This window comes from Crinia signifera, chromosome 5 (assembly GCF_055691185.1).
Source record: "Crinia signifera chromosome 5, ASM5569118v1, whole genome shotgun sequence".
In the NCBI taxonomy this organism is placed as follows: domain Eukaryota; kingdom Metazoa; phylum Chordata; class Amphibia; order Anura; family Myobatrachidae; genus Crinia; species Crinia signifera.
In genome coordinates, this window is record NC_139221.1 from 78329770 (window position 1) to 78343175 (window position 13406).

At 42.3% G+C, this 13406-nt stretch overlaps 1 protein-coding gene across 8 annotated transcripts in view; it reads left to right on the forward strand.

Annotated features, from left to right (window-relative positions):
• Positions 1–13406, forward strand: part of ZNF521 (zinc finger protein 521) — a 315240-nt gene that overhangs the window by 91644 nt on the left and 210190 nt on the right. The window lies entirely within an intron of this gene.

The window sequence follows — 13406 nt, forward strand, 5'->3', positions numbered from 1 at the left end:
ACTAAACATTTATCCCTCCTCTCTTTTTTTTTTTTTTTTATATATATTTAAGGAGGAGAGGTTGGTTTGTGGCCTAGCATTTAACTTATATAATAACACATTTTTTAAATAGTAACATAGTAAGTAGAGGGTCACTCGTATATGAAGATACGTTCAGCAGGTGAGAAGATGATATGCATAAGTTTAAGATATACTCACAACACAGATTGCAACTCAAGAGGAGTAGTGTCCAGATGAGTGGCATGGGTAGGTCTATCCTATGGAAGTTGGGCTTCATAAAGTCCAATAACTATAAGAATGATGATATTGTCCCTGGAAGTTTGTAGAATTTGTGTGGAACTGCAGGTGTATTTAATAAGGGTTCCGTTGAAGCAGTGGGAAGCCGCCAGGTTTTTGTGGGGGGGCTCAGGTGACTCTGCTATTAGTTGTATGGCGCCGACGGTTAGGGTTCTTTCTTTGATGATCGACGGCTGTCCAGCCGCCCATGTCGTGTCGTAAAGGTGAAGGTAATCTCATTGGGTGTTCCGGCCAGTCAGGCAGTTGAGGAGGTTCAAATCCCAAAGCGCTGCAGAAGGGTTGGAGATCTGAAGGGTCTTTGAGGATAAGTAGTTTACCCTTGTGCATCACCTGGAGACTGAAAGGGAAGCCCCATTTGTATTTTAGTTCCAGACGGCGTAGCTCAGTGGTGAGGGGTCTAAGTGCTCGTCTTTGTTGCAGGGTCGACCAGGACAGATCCTGGAAAATTTGTAGTTTTTGCCCATCAATTTCGATTAGGTCTTGAGTACGTGTTTTGCGGAGTATTTCTTCTTTTTGGGTAAAATAGTGAAGGCGACAGATAATGTCCCTGGGTTGGTCGGTTGAGGAGCTGCGTGGGCGAAGTGCTCTGTGGGCTCTATCAAATATGATTGTTGAGTTAGGATCTTTCCCTAGGATCTCATTGAAAATCCTGGTGAGGTAGTCTGTCAGGTTATTCGTTGGTACGTCTTCTGACACCCCTCTGATTCTTAGATTGTTACGTCTCCCACGATTGTCCAGATCTTCTACTCTTTGGGAGAGCGCGTTGATCATGTCAGTCTGTTGGACTGCTGTCTCGCGTAGATCATTATATGCCTGGGCCATGGTGTCTTGTAAGTCTTCGCATTTAGACATCCTGTCTCCTAATTGGGCGAAGTCGGCTCTGATCTCTGCCAGCTCCGAGCGTATGGTGTCCCGCAAGCTACGGTCCAGGGAGTCAAGGTCATGGCGGGTAGGCATAGTACGTAACATTTGTATTATTTGTGAGAGGTCTCCTCCCTCGTAAACTTGAGTATGGTGGGGGGTTGGGGGTAAGACTTGTGAAGAGGGGGGTTCTTGTACGGTTACGCTTTGGGAATTAGAGTCCTCACTGTGAGGCGGAGCTTCTGTGGGTTTGAGAAAATGTCTCATGTCCGTTTTGGATGGGGTGGATGAGGGTGTAGCCATGTCTTTGTCTCCGCTCACCTTTTTATTTCTGCCCATACTACGTCGTGGGGGTTCGGTTAATAGGATTGATCCGTAATAATCTTCACTTCTAGATTAGGTATCGAGTGACTTGTATGTGTTAATCTTAGTAGGGTGACTGTTTTCCACTTTCCCCCGACATGTGGGAAGCTAGGCAGCCATTACAGTGGCGAAGGGGGCTCCTTTATCACATGGAGGCGTTGTGGGGGCATATAGCGTGAGTCGGTTTCGTATCCCTTATAGGACAGTTGGGACAGAGACCTTGCAAGTTTAAAGCCCGGGTTGTTATGGGTATCCCCTAATAGTCAGAGGTGGAGCAGAGGCAGAAAGAGATTGCTTGTGATAATTGCCGCTGTGGGAGGGGACAGCCCTCTCTGTAGTAGATCACTCTGTGGGTAGGTTCCTTAAGGTGAGGTGTCACCTGTTTAGTTTGGGCTGGTTATCGAGGTCCCGGCTGCAAGGTCACGGGGAGGCCGCAATCCGCAGAGACCCGTGAACGGGCCCCCCGACTCCGCTGCCCCCGCGACCCGCGGCGGGTGCTGGTGAGATCGGACACCCCAGATGTAGGTGCGCTGAATATGGGGATCTTTTGGGCTTTTTTTTTTTTTTTTTTTTTACTTATTTAATTTTTTTTGTCTTTTTTACTTATAAATAGATATATGGGACTCTGTGTGAGAGCTTGGAGGTTTTTCTGTCCTATGGTGGGGCTTGCACAGGTCTGATGTTGCTGGCAGGGGACTTTCCACCTTCTCCAGCAGCAGCCCCTCTTGGTGAGCTGCACTGCACCTTCTGTCCACAGATGATATTCGTGGAGGCTGCAGACAGTATTAATTTGTCATTTATTTTTATTTTTAACGGTGGGGGAAGGGAGGGCAGGTGTCCAGCGTCTGCCTCCCGCCAAGGAGAGGATGAGGGAGGCCAGAGCAGCACAGGGGACTATGTATCCCTCTGGCTGCTGCTCCCCGAACCCAGAGTCCCCCAAGCCTAGGCGTCCGAGCGCCGCGGCCCCGTCAGCCTCCGCACTGTGCGTCCAGCAGCGGCTGGCGCACTATCTCCCCCAGCAGTCCCGGGTCCCGCCGCTCGTGTAATGTTGCAGGGGCACTCACCACTGGGCTCCAGGGACCGGGCAGCGTAGAGAGTCCTCCGCAGGCGTCTCCGGGCGAAAACGAAGGCCCCCCGGCGCCACGGAGCACAGCAGCCGGGGAGGCTCCAAAATCCAGGTCCCGGCTTAGCCAGCCACCCAAGGCCGCAATCCGCAGAAGCCGTCAGAACGGCTTCCCGACTCCGCGGCCTCCGGCAGCAGGTACGAGGGGGAGCAGGGGGGACCGGAGAGCAAGGGGGGCCTTTCTAGGTGTGATCAGCTGGCCTCAGGGGGGTATTAATAGAATTTTGGCACGGGAGCTCGCCAAAGGTACTTCTTGCTCAAATGGCTGCCAAGCCACGCCCCCATATTTTTATTCTTAATTTGAGACTTATCGATTTGATCTCCAGAATAATAATAATAATGTCATACTCTAGAACAAGAACTGTTGATGGTAAATAAACCCTTAAGAAGAGTGTCTTCTTCTTTGTGACCCAATCAGCAATCGTTTCTATATTGTTCTACACATTGCTTCACTCTAATCCTAAAATGAAGTTATGATATGAATATTGAAATTGTTTCCATTAACTTCAACAGTTAAGAATCTTTGAAGATATTATAAAAATACTGCCATAAAAGCAGTAATTATGTTCCTACCTCACACTTTAATCATAAAAAAATATTTAATCTTTTCTCTAAGAGACTATTAAAATGCACTTTAAAGTTAAGAGAGAAATATATAACTCTGAAATGAATCTTCGTGGTACACAGCTAAATAATTGCTTTTTCCTCTTGTTGTGTGTGTTTTTTTTTAATATGCATTACTTTATGATTCCACAAACTTTACTCAAGTATGCCATGGTAAATACTGTTGATAGTTTGTGAATCATTAAGCTTTCTACATAACTACTTTTATTTTAATATTATATATATCCGTATCCGGAGATATCTTATCCAAAATATTACAAAAACCGTGTTTTAAAAAAAAAATCTTTGGGATTTTTTTTCTCTTCATACTTACCATGTCCTCCGATGTCAGGATCTTCTTCAGCGGTCCCAGGAGTGCATTGCGTGAGTGCATGTGCCTGCAAAATCACGCAATGCACCACTGGGACCGCTGAAGAAGGTTTATTTATTTATTAACAGTTTCTTATATATCACATACATATTACACAGCACTTTACAGAGAATATTTCAACATTCACATCAGTCCCTGCCCCAAAGGAGCTTACAATCTATATTCCCTACCACATGTACACGCACACAGACATTCTAGGGTTAATTTTGTTGGAAGCCAATTAACTTACCAGTATATTTTTGGATTGTGGGAGGAAACCAGAGTACGCAGAGGAAACCCACGCAAGTATGGGGAGTATATACAAACTCTGCACAGTTAGAGCCATGGTGGAGATCGAACCCATGACCTCAGCGCTAAGAGGCAGTAATGCTAACCATTACACCATGTCACATCACACATTTTAGATCCCGCTTTGTGCTTCCGCTCTGTGTCTTTACCTATAGATTATAAGACTGCAAATTTACCTCTTTGTTATTATCCCAGGCAGGGGTTAAAGTGAGGGGGAACGGGGTGGAACCGAGTTCCACCACCTCTAATGGTGAGGTGGAACATTTTAACCTCCACATTGGCCCTGAACAGTAATTCTCACTGAAAAGTAATTTAATTTGCAGGGGGGTGCCAAAAACCCTACCACTGGCCATGTATCTGCCTAATGGGGTTAGGGGAGGGGGGTTAATTAGGTGAAAATGAGAATTGAGTACCCCTACCTCTGCATGACCACTTTAAGCCCTGATCCCAGGTATGGAAGGAAAAGGGGGGGAGATTGGGGTGCGCTACTCAATGTGAAATCTGTACCTCCCAAAACACATTATTAATATGACATTTATTTAAAATTTCATTTCTTTAAGTTTTCGTCCACAATGATTAGGCCCAGTCCATGTCTGGAAAAATAGTCCTTTTATAAAAGATCAAAACCCGACGCGTTTCGTCTATAAGACTTCATCAGGGGTGATAGCAATTGGAAGAGATAAATTTGTACAGCTGATCCCGGTATGAAAAATTTCTGCTGATCAATCAATATATTAAATCACAATTTGGTCTAAATGATAAGATCCAATAGTGAACTTTTTCTGGACTTGATGAGTTGGTAGAAATCCTTTATATTATTAATAATATCAGGACAGTGTTTTCTATGACCTCCTCGCTCTGCATCCAAAATGGGAAAAACGATTCCCATTTTGGATGCAGAGCGAGGAGGTCATAGAAAACACTGTCCTGATATTATTAATAATATAAAGGATTTCTACCAACTCATCAAGTCCAGAAAAAGTCCACTATTGGATCTTATCATTTAGACCAAATTGTGATTTAATATATTGATTGATCAGCAGAAATTTTCCATACCGGGATCAGCTGTACAAATTTATCTCTTCCAATTGCTATCACCCCTGATGAAGTCTTATAGACGAAACGCGTCGGGTTTTGATCTTTTATAAAAGGACTATTTTTCCAGACATGGACTGGGCCTAATCATTGTGGACGAAAACTTAAAGAAATGAAATTTTAAATAAATGTCATATTAATAATGTGTTTTGGGAGGTACAGATTTCACATTGAGTAGCGCACCCCAATCTCCCCCCCTTTTCCTTCCATTACTATACTGTTCCTCACTAACAGGAGGAATTTTGGTGGTGCTGCACACACAAATTAGCGCAAAAACAGAGTCAAACCCTTTCTTCTGATCCCAGGTATGTTTAATTTATAATTTTTTTCCAATTGTATAGTGCAACAGACTGTTAGCTGTATAAAAGTAATAATAATAATAATATTTAGAATACCTTTTTATTATAGTCTGTATATTGGTTCCTGCACCCAGAGGCAGATTGGGAACCAAAAGTAGACCTGGAAAAATGCACTAAAATAGGCGGGATTGATACAGTACTTCACCTGTGTGGAAGCTGTTGGTTGTCAATATGCTTGGCAATCTAGTAGCCACCAGTCCTTTTAAAGCTGGGAATCTTCCCTGTAAGGCCGATGAGCAGTCCACCCATCAGCATGCACAATCAGTCACTAAGTGTTAGAAAAACAATAGTGCATTCTGACACAAATTAACCACAAGTATTTGTGTGTTTAAAATATTGATACGCTAACTGTGCTTTCATTCTTTATTACAATAATGCATCAATGTCTGCTTTGTTCTCCAGTGTTAGATATTTTAACACTACAATGTTCTCTTTGTGGTTGATGCTATTAGATGCTATTAGATGCGGATGATTCGCACTGGCGAATCATGACGCAACCACTTTATGGTGGAATGAATTTGCTTAAAAGTGCTCACACCTCTATAGGGGTGCGAGCAATTTTAAGTATATTCGGCCCAGCGAAGGGTGCAAGATTAAAACGGCACCTGAATGGCACTTCGCACCCTTCGGCGCTAATAGGATCGACCCCTTTGTGTCTAAACAAAACACTGAACAGAAAATTATCTGGGGCTTAGCCTTAAATATTCAGTCCAGAAAATTGAAATGCTAAATTTATAAGAATAATTAATCTAATGTTCATATATTTACGAGAGTTTCCGCTTATTCTGGGTAATTGCTTCTCCGGGGGCTATCCTATTAGGACTATAACCTGTATGTTTGCTTAGATCCGCCCCTGGTCCCATGGTGCATATGAACAGAGGTGCAGTTGTGACTAAGTTCCTGGGTAGTGACTGGTAAATGGAATTTTTTTAAATAAATAAACAATGTCTTTTTACTAGAAACCAGATGAGGGTCTTGTCAAGTAATCGATGTTAATGATATCATGTCTACAGCAGAAAAAAAGTGTATCTAGCGTTTTCCAGCATCTTTTGGTTTCTTATTCGGATAACATGCAGTAATAAACACAGTACCATTTTAAAATCAGGATCCATCAAATATCGATCCATCAAATATTTTTTACTTTTCTTTTCTTAGAAAAATATTCCATGCGCTCTTACTTTTAAAAAGGACCTACTTACCTAAAACTCAATTTGTTACAAAATGATACTGTATCTGATCACATTCATATGAACAAACATAGTGCTTCCTGTAACAGAAATCCTTATAATTGGTGAAAGTAAGCCTCACCCGAATGTCAAATACAGGGTGGGCTCACACATTAAAATATGTATATATTAAAGGAGATCATGTGTAAATGTCCAGTTAGTTTAAATCCTGAGCCTTATGATGTATATGTGTATACATTAGAATCTTTATTTTTTTTTCTGTTTTGCACCTTTTCCTAGACGTAAGATCTTGACTTTGACGAACAACACTAGGTTCACTACACATGCTATCTGTGTAAGCAAATAGTGACTGTCGGTGCCCCTGCCGCTAATAATGGGATATCCACTGGGGGTATTCAATGTTTAGTCTCTCTTATCAAAAAAATTATATCCAAAATATGAAATCCAAAATGCCTTGGCTTTCTGGTCTATCAATGTACACATTTTTGTCTCTTGCACACAATGTAAAATACAGTATTGTTTAAAGTTACTCTCAGGCCTGTTTTTGTGTGTAATAAGGTGTGTCAAACAAATGGATGTTGTGTTTAGGCTTGGGTCCCATCCTTAAGTTACTGTATTTTAATATGGTATGCAAACTTTCCACAAGATGAAACATCTAATATCCAATATCCAAAATACTTCTGGTTCCAAGCATTTCAGATAAGGGAGACTAAACCTATATCCTTAAGCCACTGAATATATTTAGTTGTAGGTAGTTATTTCAGTGAAATATTAATGGTTATTGGGTTTGTCTAATTTATCGTTTTTTATAGCTTTATACTTTTAACGTTGTGCCTCATTTTTTTTGTTCACATACTGCTCAAAAAAATAAAGGGAACACTAACATAACACATCCTAGATCTGAATGAATGAAATATTCTTATTAAATACTTTGTTCTTTACATAGCTGAATGTGCTGACAACAAAATCACACCAAAATGATCAATGGAAATCAAATTTATTAACGCATGGAGGTCTGGATTTGGAGTTACCCTCAAAATTGGAAAGTGAAAAAACACACTACAGGCTGATCCAACTTTGATGTAATGTCCTTAAAACAAGTAAAAAAGAGGCTCAGTAGTGTGTGTGGCCTCCACATGCCTGCATGACCTCCCTACAATGCCTGGGCATGCTCTTGATGATGTAGTGGATGGTCTACTGAGGGATCTCCCCCCAGACCTGGACAAAAGCATCCGCCAACTCCTGGACAGTCTGTGGTGCAATGTGGCGTTAGTGGATGGAGCGAGACATGATGTCCCAGATGTGCTCAATTGGATTCAGGTCTAGGGAACAGGCGGGCCAGTCCATACCATCAATGCCTTCGTCTTGCAGGAACTGCTGACACACTCCAACCACATGAGGTCTAGCATTGTCTTGCATTAAGAGAAACCCAGGGCCAACCACACCAGCATATGGTCTCACAAGGGGTCTGAGGATCTCATCTCTGTACCTAATGGCAGTCAGGCTATCTCTGGCGAGCACATGGAGGGCTGTGCGGCCCCCCCAAAGAAATGCCACCCACACCATTATTGACCCCCTGCCAAACCGGTCATGCTAGAGGATGTTGCAGGCAGCAGAACATTCTCCTTGGCATCTCCAGATTCTGTCACATCTGTCACGTGATCAGTGTGAACCTGCTTTCATCTGTGAATTTGCCAATCTTGGTGTTCTCTGGCAAATGCCAAACGTCCTGCACGGTGTTGGGCTGTAAGCACAACCCCCAACTGTGGATGTTGGGCCCTCATAACACCCTCTGGGAGTCGGTTTCTGACGTTTGAGTAGACACACGCACATTTGTGGCCTGCTGGAGGTCATTTTGCAGGACTCTGACAGTGCTCCTCCTGTTCCTCCTTGCACAAAAGCGGAGGTAGAAGCCTCCATTCTTCTTGCCACAGCTTGCATTAATGTGCCATCCTGGATGAGTTGCATTACCTGAGCCACTTGTGTGGGTTCTAGACTCCGTCTCAGGCTACCACTAGAGTGAAAGCACCACCAGTTTTCAAAAGTGACCAAAACATCAGCCAGAAAGCATAGAAGCTGAGAAGTGGTCTGTGGTCACCACCTGCAGAACACCCCTTTATTGGGGGTGTCTTGCTAATTACGTATAATTTCCACCTGTTGTATATTCCATTTGCACAACAACATGTGAAATTGATTGTCAATCAGTGTTGCTTCCGTAGTGGACAGTTTGATTTCACAGAAGTGTGATTGACTTGGAGTTACATTGTGTTGTTTAAGTGTTTCCTTTATTTTTTTGAGCAGTGTATTTAGAGAACATAAGATATTCGTGCATAATTATCAAAATTACAAACCCATTTTGGGTATATAACTTTTGTAAATCTTTTTAAATAAATCTCTGTTTTTTATGGGCTAGTCACAGCAATGAGCCACAGGACAACCCAAAGAATTTATCCATGTATTCAGTCCATGGTTTACCTGGTTTTTAATGTCTGGTTTGCATCTCCTGGACTAAGGAACAGTAAAGTGTTGCTACAAGTGTAACTGCAGAGCTTGATGACACAGGCTATTGACTCTCTCTGAGAATTGTTCTTCTTCAGTTTTAGATGGTTTTAATTTCTCCAAATTGCTCCTCGAATAATAGGAAAAAGGCATTTGAATTTCAGTGACAGATTGGGCATAACAGGTTGCAACGATTATGCCTAATTTTACCATACTGAGGAATAAAATTGCCTAAACATAAACATCGATCACTGATGCAGTAAATTAATTTCCTCTTGTTTAGAGCCAGAGCACAACTTTTCTATTCTGTTTAGTGTTATGGCAGCTATAGTGTAGCTATAATTATTTCCTGCCTACTACTGATATTGCTGAGCTGTTTTGCACAAAGTTTACATACATGGTAATATTTAGTGGGTGGGATACTGACCGATGGCAGTAGTGTCCAATATATCGCCTGGGTCTTTGCTTTAGATGAGAGTTAACAATTTTAAACAGCAAAGTATTCTCTCATAGTGAAAGCAAAAATATTAGCTGCATGGGCATCATGTGCTCCTGGAAAGTTCCGATGCCCCCTCATATGCACTATTGTGGTAGGTTGTAGTACTTTTTTTATCTGTGTACATCCTGTACAATGTCCCTGATAACACTTATACTGCATTCGCATCGCAAAATGCAGGGTCGCATCGGCACTTTGTAACAGTTCAGTGCCAGCGCGACCCTTCATTTTGGGATGTTTACATCCCCTCAGCGAACCAGCATTATTGTTGGTTAGCTGACCTCATCCAGGGTCACGGTGGGGAGTCGGCAAGTCATGAGGGCAGGGGAGGAGGCAGCGCTTAGAGCTGGCGCTGCTCCAAGCGCTGCCTGCTCCATAGTGTGAACGGGAAACGGGTCGCCCGACCCGTTAAACCTGTTCACACTGCACAGCAACGAACCGGTAAGAACTCTGCTTTTTACCGGTTCTTATTGCCGTGTTGCTACCCGTTTGCTGGACCCGGTAACCCCTTTCACATCGCACTATGAAAGGGGTATTACTGTCACCATTACTTTATGGTCATCACATTCATTATTTTGATGTAATAGATTCTTTTTATTTTGTTGCTAAATATCAGTTTAAACCTTTGAGTGCCAAGTGAATTTGTCAAAATAGGTGTAAAAATTGCCAAGCAAACCTTTTGTATCCGTTATTTATTTTTTTATTTTATTTTATTTACAGTTTCTTATATAGCGCAGCATTTTCCGTTGCGCTTTACAATTGGAAACAACAGTGATTAAACATACTGGGTAGAAACAAACAGACAGAGATAGGAGGGCCCTGCTTGCAAGCTTACAATCTATAGGGATAATAGGAGGGATACATAAGGATAGGCTTCCATAGCATGGCAGTCCCACCAGATTACAAGACAGTCCTGATGGGATGCAATTAGATATGAATGCTACTGGAGGATGTGTGGGGGTTCTGGAATATAATAAGCTTCCCTGAAGAGGTAAGTTTTCAGGGAATGCTTGAATGTTTGGAGGCTAGAGGAGAGTCTTAATGTGCGTGGAAGGGCATTCCATAAGGTGGGAAGCTGCCTGACCTAAATCCTGCAAATGTAAGTGGGAGCGAATAATGAGTGTGGTTGAGAGACGCAGATCTTGTGCATAGCGGAGAGGTAGGGTTGGGATATATCTTGAGATAAGCAAAGAGATATTAGTCGGTGTAGTCAGAGTGATGGCTTTGTATGTAAGTAGAAATATTTTATATTGAATGCGGTAATATACAGGCAACCAATGGAGGGACTGACAGAGACGTTGAACATCTAGCCAGGAAGATCAGCCTCGCAGCTGCAAATTATCCATCATAATGACATGTGATGTTACCTTACATAGGAAGTATAATCTATTCTTGCACAACATTTTTTATTTGAATTTAAATAACAAATGTGAATGATGATGGCATTTTTAGAGAATATTTTGTGCATCTCACAGAGAATTTGGCACTCAAAGGGTTAAAGCCCAACACACACTAGGCAAAATTGTTCACAATATCGCTCAGAAAGAGCTTTCCAAGCAATATTGTGTACAATATCTCCTAGTGCATACACTCCATATCATTAACGATGCGCTCTCCAGTGTTTCCTTAATGACCCCCTCCCTTGTCTGAACATATTAAGATGAGAGAGTCCTCATTGGTCTTGCCCTTGTCGGTGTCGACGAGGACTCGTTTAGTGTGTATGGGGTTTTTAAACTATATGAATGTGGGTGATAATTAGAGAATGTGTGTTTCATTCAAATTTGCTTGCATTATTGTTTGATATATTTGTGGTGAAGGGTCATACAGCATATAATTACACCCGTGCATGTTTATTATGAGTAACATGTGTTAGTAACATGTTACTGATCTTTACGTAATCCCACAATTGGATGCGAATTGGATATATTTCTGCCTATACCAAAATAATTCAGCTCACGCGTTTCAGTTTCCTACATACACCTCCTTTTTGTTACTGAATTAAGCCGATATTACATCATCCAGTCTGATAAATGGAAGGCATGTCTCCTAAGCCTGGGGAGATATCAGGGATTTGATAAGGATGCTTTAAAAATTAACCTTTAAATACTTTAAAATAACCCCTGGTATCTATTGATAAGACACCTTAAGAGGATCTCGGACAGGATGTAAATGAAGTCAATAATTAAAAAGAAGACAAAATGATTCCAGGAGCTGGTGAAATCTCCTCTGCAACCCTGACAACAGAGCACTTAATTTACTGTATTTCATACTGCAAAGCAGAGGGAGGAAGTGGCATGCGTTTCAGAGCGCCACTAAACAGAGGTATAATATATCTTTGGTCTGGAGCAGCCTTGATTTCAGGCAGTTAATTGTGAGCTCAGTAAGCTTCCTGACTGGAAACTGTCAGGGACAGGTTTGCTGGCTCTAGTCTGATCTCGTTGCATTTCACTTTGAGCATGGATATTGTTTTTCTTCTCTTTCTACTGGAACAAAGCCACAAGAGTGTTAAAAAAAAGCTTAGGCAGATATATTTCATTCAAATGCCATTCCTACTTTTCAGTATGTTGCAAAAACACTGTTAATGTTTGGGGTAAATATACCATAGTTCACTTTTAATGGTCATAGAGTAATGTCAGACTAGATTTTCTGCATTAGCAATGCTAGGTTATTTTATATCCCCATACATGCAAAGATATTGGGTCTCTACTGTGTTCTGCCACACACAGTCATACGGTTACAGCCTCTCATTGCAAATCTTATACAGTAATAGCATTCTAATAACCACTATGTAAAAGAGACAGCATTCTAAGGACCACTGTGCAGTAGACAGCATTCTAGTGAGCACTGTGCACTAGAGACAGTATTTTAGTAACCACTGTGCAATAGAGACAGCATTCTAGTGAGCACTGTGCAATAGAGACAGCATTCTAATGACCACTGTGCAATAGAAACAGCATTCTAGTAACCACTATACCACAATTTCAGCTTTCTAGTGACCACTGTGAAATAGAAACAGCATTCTAATGACCACTGTACAATAGACAGCATTGTAGTGACCACTGTGCAATAGAGACAGCATTCTAGTGACCATTGTGCAATAAAGCCCGCATTCTAGTGACCACCCTCTCATTACACTGTACTTAAAGGCAGAAGATTCTAGTGGCCACTGTGCAACTGATATAAAATTATATGCTATGTAATAGACCTAGCATTCCAGTGACCCATATGCCATGAATATATAATTCTAGTTACTTATACTGTATATAATAGAGGGAAAATTCTATTGACAACTATGCCCAAAAAAACTGCGGTACTTGTTTCCTAGCACGGCCACAATCGCGGGCATCGCGGGTCATTTATAATGGTCTGCGATGCGACCGACGCGATGCCCGCGATTTCCCATTGAAATGCATTGAAAAAGTCAAAATCGCGTCGGTCGCGTCGCATCGCATGCGGCCAAAAAAAGCATGCGATGGTACCGACGCGATGCCCGCGATTTCCCATAGGGAACAATGTAAAATGCCTCAATTTACCCAAATCAACATAGGGAACAATGTTAAATGGCCCAGAGACCCCAAAATACCCCCCACAGGTATCCGCGTGCGCTCGCCACGCTTCGGGCTCGGTGGCTCGCTGCGCTCGCCACACTTTATATTCTCAACTCCACGCCGACGTGGATAGTGGGGGTATGAAAAGGTCGGAGGACGCGTACCGCCGCCCCTCGCGGGCTCGCTACGCTCGCCACGCTTCGGGTTCACGTTGATCGTGGGGTGGCGTTAACAATTTTTGGGGGGGCCATTTCACTGTTCAGGGGGGTTTTTGGGTCTCTCTGGGCCATTTAACA